This window comes from Vitis riparia, chromosome 18 (genome assembly GCF_004353265.1).
Source record: "Vitis riparia cultivar Riparia Gloire de Montpellier isolate 1030 chromosome 18, EGFV_Vit.rip_1.0, whole genome shotgun sequence".
Taxonomy (NCBI): Eukaryota; Viridiplantae; Streptophyta; class Magnoliopsida; order Vitales; family Vitaceae; genus Vitis; species Vitis riparia.
In genome coordinates this window covers 34,675,660-34,683,324 of record NC_048448.1, presented here as the reverse complement: position 1 = coordinate 34,683,324, position 7,665 = coordinate 34,675,660, and the positions used below count along the sequence as shown (strand labels likewise).

General features: G+C 35.2%; 1 pseudogene; it reads right to left on the bottom strand.

Annotated features, from left to right (window-relative positions):
- Positions 1–470: 470 nt before the first annotated feature.
- On the bottom strand, positions 471–7,388 carry LOC117906887 (annotated as a pseudogene).
- Positions 7,389–7,665: the final 277 nt, after the last annotated feature.

Sequence of the window (7,665 nt, the reverse complement as noted above, 5' to 3'; positions counted from 1 at the left end):
AATTATAGCACTATGAGAAAATGAGGAGATAGTCACACAACTTTAGTGAGGGTTAGCAAAATTCATGACCAAAAGGTGTGTATAGTTGTGTTTAGAGGGGTGTGTATAGTTGTGTTTAAGAGAGGTCTGCCTCTACTAGTCATGATCGTACCAAATTCAAGTGGGTAAATTTCCTAGGGTTCAGGGCTGTAGTTAGAGTGCTATAATGTCCACAACAATAGAATGGTTATGGACATGGTATTTCATGGGCAGTGGAAATAGGCCCAATATGCCAACAGTGGGCCAAGCAGTAGAGATTGGGTCTGCATATAAACTCAATTCTTTGCAATCCTCTCTCTTTCATATCCATTTTTTTTTTGCAAATATATATATTTTTTTGATAGGTAAACCATACAAAGATATATTAGAAAAAGGGTGCTTGAAAGGCAACCCAGAGCATACAAGGAGTATACAAGCGTCACCTAAAAAAAAAAAACAAAAAACAAGCACTCACCCGCCCTCAACAAGAACCCAACCAGTCCACAAAGTTAAACAAAGTTAAGGGGCCTACAACTATAGAAGATTTAGCCCAAGAAAGATATTACAAACAAAGGAATTTTTCAATCTTTGAATCGACAAGACCTCATTATCAAAGACTATCCTATTTCTTTCCTTCCAAACCGTCCAAAATAAACAAAGAGGGACTACCCACCAAACCTTTCTATGCTTCTTGTCCTTAAAAGAAACATACCAACTTAAGAGAGTATCTCTAAACGTAAACGGAAGAACCCAATTAACACCAAATAAAGAAAACACAAGATCCCACAAAATCTTCGCCTTAGAGCAATGAACAAGGATGTGATTTATTGTTTTCTCTTCAGCACAACACAAGGAACATCTGTTGGCTAAAATCCAACCCCTCTTAAGTTGATCTTGAGTAAGAACCTTCCCCCAAGAGGCTTCCCAAGCAAAAAAACTCACATTTGTAGGAACATACGGACTCCAAATAATACTGCACGGAAACGAGACTGCACAGCTATGAACAAGAGACTTATAAAGTGACTTTATAGTGAAAATCTCATTGCAATTTATAGAAGCCCCTTGGAAGAGACTCAAGGCTTATGCACCCTATCAAAACCAACCAAGAAAAAAAAAGTCGGGGGAGGGGGGATGGGGAGTGTTAGTTAACATACTAATATCAATGGGTGAACTTAAGTAAATGATACTACCTTCAAGGATTAGAATTTCCAAATTTGGCACACTTGAGAAGTTTGGGAATTTTATGAGATGTTGTGAATAACTGAGATTGATGACCTTTAATTTTTCAAGAACCTACGAAGAAAATTAAATAGATCAGTATAGAAATAAATTTTAAATTAATAGAAAGAAAAATTATAACTAAATAATAATAAAGATACCTTTCCTTTCCAAAGTTGTCTTATGTTGCTAAACCGCAAATTGAGTTCGACAAGATTTTTCGCATGAAAATTCAATGGCAAAGATTGTAAAGCATATCCAACCCAATGGAGATATCTTAACTCATAAAATGGAAATTCAAATTCTTCAGTAACGCGCGTTTTAGAGAGGTGCACTTGAGAAGGGTCCACAACCATCCAAGATTTTACTACATAATTATATGTAGCATCTTGATGGATTTTGAGCAATCTAAGTCTATTCATCATTTTGAAAGCTTCTGTCGTAAATTGTATATGCTCTGATCTAGACATGTCTAGGAATATTCCTTCAATTTCTTCGGTCCCCTGGAAAATATAAGTTAAGAATAAGGGAAGCACAAAATGTATAAAAGGAATTATATTGATATTCAACTTCTTCACAAAAAATAATAACATTATTGAAGCATATATATCGTCCAATAAGTTAATGCATTTGGGGCATACCAGATTCCTTGTTAGTATGCGATAAACATCGTCATGTTCCCACAATCTACTTCGTCTTCCAGGCTCTACTAGAGATTCTTGGCGAACAATTTCCCACCCCATTTGTTGTAACAAATCATGCATGTCTAACTTATTTTCAGAAATACTTATGAGACACTTATCATGGAGAGCCCCAATTCCACTTTCTGCATAGAAATCCTCATCCAATATTCTTGAAACAAAATCTTTATCTTTCCCTTTAAAAAATCATGCAATATCAAGGAATATTCCCTTTTCCACATCATCGAGTCCATCATAGCTTATTTTGAGTACATTTTGAATGTTCATATGGGGTATTGTTTTAAGTTTACATAATGCACTTTCCCATTCACTTATTGTCTTTTTAAAGAGAAAAGTACCTAGAATTTTAAGTGCTAGTGGAAGACCTTTAGCATAATCTACTACCCGGTAGGAGAGATTTTTATAAATTTCGCTAGGAAGATCTTGTGGAAAAGCCCACAAACTAAACAACTCAATAGCTTCTTCATCATGCAGTTTTTGAACTTCATATGATTCTTTGACTCCATATTGGGTTAGAAAACATTTATGTCCAGTTGTTATGATGATCCTACTTCTTGGACCAAGCAACTATGCTCTTCTGCCAAGTTTTCTAGTTGCATCAAATCATCCACGTCATAAAAAACAACAAGAACCCTTGTAGAGCAATAACTCCTCTTTATCATCTGAATTCCTTCATCCATATTGCTTACTTTTAGACTTTTTCCCTTTAAGGAACCATGAAGTAGTTCTTGTTGTAATTGAAGTGCATTGTCTTTGGATCTTTCTATAACATTGTTAAGAAAACTACTACCATCAAATTGATATGAGATATCATTATAAACAGCCTTGGCGATAGTAGTCTTACCAATCCCACCAATTCCATAAATCCCAACTACACAAACTTCATTCAACTCGATATTCATCAATGATTTCAACTTTTCCAAATGAAAATCCATTCCAACTGTATTCTTGCCCACATTTAAAGGCTTACGATTCAATCTTCTAATGATGTCATCAGTAATTTGCTTGACAACCAGTGTCTCATATCTGCATTAATTACAAAGTAAATGTGATGAGTTGCAAAATATAACAAAGAAGTAAGTTTCATGATGTCTCTTGTTGTCTACCAGAATTGAATTACAGGCAATGGAATATAAAACGATAAATGGTCAACCAATTTATAAAATTTACATGTTTAGGTAGAATTTAGTATGTCAAGTACACATGGAAAAGAAAAGTGAAAAAAGACATAAATATAATTTGTGTTAGCTTTCATAGCTAGATTGGCTGGAAGTTTCACAATGAAGTTGAAAAGTGAAGGATATTACTAGCAATATTTGATTATGGAAACTATTATCAGAGCATTAGCAGATATAACTTTTAATTTCATAGTTTTGAGCTTCTGCATTTTCCCCATCCAAGTTTCCTAATCTAGTAACACTTTTGTTGATCGGAGAATTGTTAAAGACTCCCCTCTTTGCTCCCATGACTTCCTTTCAATCTTTATAACACAAACATGTTGCTAGCTTATGGTTCCTTTTCAGTTTTACCTATTTCTAAATTGTATCAACTTACTAATATTTTAAGACTTCCTGCTTCTTAATTCACCAGTAAGTTATTAAGTTTCACATGTTCATGGAAACCCCATGCATTTTCCCAGAAGGGATAGGGTACATCAAAGAATGTTCCATGAGTTGGTTGAAGAACCTTGAATGAGATAGAAAAAGAGGGGGAAGAATCTTTTAGAGAAAAGGGTTAAGTTTTGGCGTTTTTTTACTTTTGGGGCAACATAGATAGAGAGCTTTTGCTAATGCTTTCATTCATGATGAGAAATATAAAAATAGAGACTAATAGCATACAAAAGTCAAGATCATATAAAGCAAACTGAACTCAAGATTATATAAAATAATACTAATAAATTAATCCTTATTGCTCATGGTAGGAGGGTTAAGAGATTGAGTTTAAGAATAAACAACACAATGCCAATACCAAGGTCAATGGCACATATATGCTACTTCCTTCTCAGAAATAAAAAAAATACATTAAGATCATAAAAAATGATCGCTAACAAATTCTCAAGTCAATGGAAATTCTGATGTGGTTAAGCTTGAGATGACTTTCTTGCCTCTGACTATCTTTGGGATTAAAGAGGCAGCCTCAAGTATTAATTAAACTAATAGGTTCATTTGAGGGCACCATAAACCTCCAAATACAAGTCTAAAATCAAATAGTGTCAGCCTTCTCTTGTTCATCAGCTTTAAATAAAATTAACAAACTACAATGTATTCCTAAAAGGCAAGAACATCCCAACAAATTAGCCACAAAAACAAGAAAATTTAAAGACACATGACATTCAAAGAGCATAAATTAAAATTGTGATTAATGTGTAGCAAACTTTAACAAACAATTGCTTGAATAATTTATACACAAAAAGGAGAGAAGATAGAAATTAAAGATTTAGATGATGGTGGGAAGTGCATGGGAATATTTGTTGTGGCCCTTGCAGGGATGGAATTTATAGGCCTTATATAATCATTGGTGCATAGGCCTTATAAAATCACTGGTGCCTCACAGCAAAATGAAGTGGCTAAACATATGAATAATATATTTATAGATTTTACAAGCTTATGTTAATGTGTTGCAAGTGCACAAAAGAAGTTTTGGACTTGCAAACATACAAAATTTTTGTCAAGGCATAGCCTATAAAGGTGATATGAAGTGAATGTAATAGTGATGATAGACTATAAACAGAGGTAGAGATCCTATAATGACAACAAAATCCTTCATGGTGGGAAAACAAAACACGATTCCTAGACTTGTCACAGCCACTAAAAATAATACAAATTGGGTGGATTGGGTCCAGTTGACAGTTAATTTGACCTTAGCCTTAACATGAAGCTCATTTGCCTTAATTCCAACCTAAACTAATACTCAACCTGAGTTGTCTAACCCGAAATCAACCCAAGCTTGGTTGAAACTATATATACAAGCAAGATACATAAAACAACAAAAACAGAGAGTGCCAAGGCCAATAAATGTGTTCTCAAAGGAGCACAAGAGCCCCAAATTTATTTTGTTGGGAAGTCTATTCTAGATTCAGCATAGAAAGGACTACAGAATGAATTAATTATTTTAATGATTAATGGAGCTCAAACCTATTTGTTTATTCAGGCAGACATGTTTCAGCTCAATTAATCATTAAAATAAACTTGTTCTTATGTTTTCCAAAGAATCAGTATTAACCGGATGGTATCCTCAACAAAATCAATAAAAACTAATGAAAAACGAATGAATTTAGGAAGAAAGATCATCCCAAATGCCCTCCCTGTATTGGTTAATTAAACTCAAAGGAGTCTCACCATCACCAAAGGGAGAAACTAGAGTCTCCACATTGAAAGGCCACATCCAATCTAGAGAAATTACTGCAAAGGATGATATCCTTTATATCATATTTAGAGCATTGGAACAGAGAGCCAGAATGGAGAATTCATTCCATTTCTCATTTATTACAATGACTGGATGGCTTATTAGGTGAATAGAAACTAAAAAAATTGTTCTCATGGAAATGAAATGCCATCAATCAGGATGTTCATTCTTCTCTCACATTATCCCATTCTCATTCTGATTCTTTTATACCAAATGGACCCTAAATGTGTTTTCTTTTATAGGGCACACAACACCAAATCATAGTCAAAACCACACAAGCAACTGACCGTTCTTCAGGCCACACTAGTTCATCACTCACCCACCTGCAAAAACTATGGCATTTATCATGTAGATAAAAGACATCCTCCTAGAACCCTCGGATGAACAAAACCACATCCAGCAGGTAGCCATCAGATGAGGAGTCACAACTAAATCCATTGAAACACAAACCCCTTGCTTATTCAAAATACCTGTAAATGGGAATTATTTGGTTGATGGGTTTAACAAGACAAGTTACAAACTAGACAAATCAAGCCATATCACCACTCCAGGGAAACAAAGTTTCAGAAATTTTAGTATTACTGAGAATTTTATTTATTAAGGTTTGTTATATTATTTTGAGAAGACATTTTAATCTCCAAAATCAATTGATAGTTTAAAATTGGGGTTGGATCATCACAACTTAATTGATATTGTTTTAAATAAGAAAAATTATCATAGAAACCAATGAAAGAAAAGAAACAAAATTGACAGTAGAACTAATGGTAGGTGAGGTAAAAGTTCTTACTGTTCATCAACGTGCAATCCGGATAGACTAGCTACTTGGTTCAGGGCAGTCCTCCACTTTTGTATCACCTCCATCTTCTTCTCGTCTGCATCTTTTTCGTGGTCCACAAACGCATCTCCATAACTTCCCGACTGTTTTCGTACATCCAACGTATTCACATGATAGAAAATTGGTAGAATTGTTGATTGCTTTTGTGTCGTACACTCAAAAATTTTTACGAGTTCATTTAAACACCACCTGGAGTTAGCATAATTTGTCGAGAAAATAATAATGAAAATCTTTGATTCTTCAATGGCTCTCAAGAGATCTGATGCAATATCTCCTCCTTTCTCAAGCTCTTCATCATCTCTGAAAGTATGAACTCCATATGCAACCAAAGTTGCATAGAGATGATCGGTGAAATTTTTGCGAGTGTCTTCACCTCTAAAACTTATAAACACATCATAACTATGAGGAGTAGAAGTAGAAGAAGAGGCTTTCTGGGCGCTGGTAGAGGCCATTTTTGGATTGTTTGTGCTGCACCTGCAAAAGTCTGGGAAAGAGAGAGAGAGAAGGTCTTTGGCAGTGATTGAAATGTCGATTTTTATCTGCGAAATTTCGCCAATATTTCCGTTATCGGTGAAACTCGATACGACATTGAGGACCGATAATCGATTGGAAGGAATTTCGCTCTTTTTTCGAAGTTATCGTCGAAAAATTGGCAAATATCGGTTTTTGCCGCATTTTCAGGAAATTTGCCGATATTTCTGTCGATCAACGCGCTGGCTTTGGTCAAAGTGCAGCCCCGCTCCCCTCGAAATTAATTTTTCACTACAGCGTGGGCGTTGGGGTTCGATGGAATTGGGATCGTCGAAGAAGAAGAAGAGGAGATACGAGGTCGCTTGCTCAACCGGGTGGTGGGTCCAGAAGAAGGGGCTGCTGAGGACGTCTTCGCCCGCTTGCGGTTTCGAGTTTCCATACAAAAGCCCCCACCCCTCAAATCAGACAGTTGCTCTCCACCGGAAAAGCGGCGATCAGACGGCAACCGATCCACGATTCCCCACCACACCAAAACCCCAGATCACAACCCTAGATTCCTCCCAACCCAGACACCAATCAGCCCCCACAACACCAAACCCCCCAAATCACAAACCCTAGGCTCTCCCACCCAAACTCCCCCCGATTCAAACAAACTACTGGGTAATTCTTAAACTAATTTAGCATAGGTTCCGATTCACAAACAAAGGTAAGCCCGAGAAACAAAACAATACATAGAATGAGAGACAAATAGAAACCCTAGCTTCCGTTCTTCAATAAAGAACAATAGAGACTATTAAATTGATTTGCATGGATGGCGGTGAATACTTCTCAAATTATCGGGTAATGGTTTTGAATATTTTATATAAATCAATTTAATTTTTTATTTAAAATATAATAAAACATCTTTTAATTAAAATATTTTAAAATTTTAAAAATAAATAAATATTTATATCAATTACACATATAAAATAATTTTAATATGTTAATTATTATTTAATTTATCATTTTTTTAAAAGT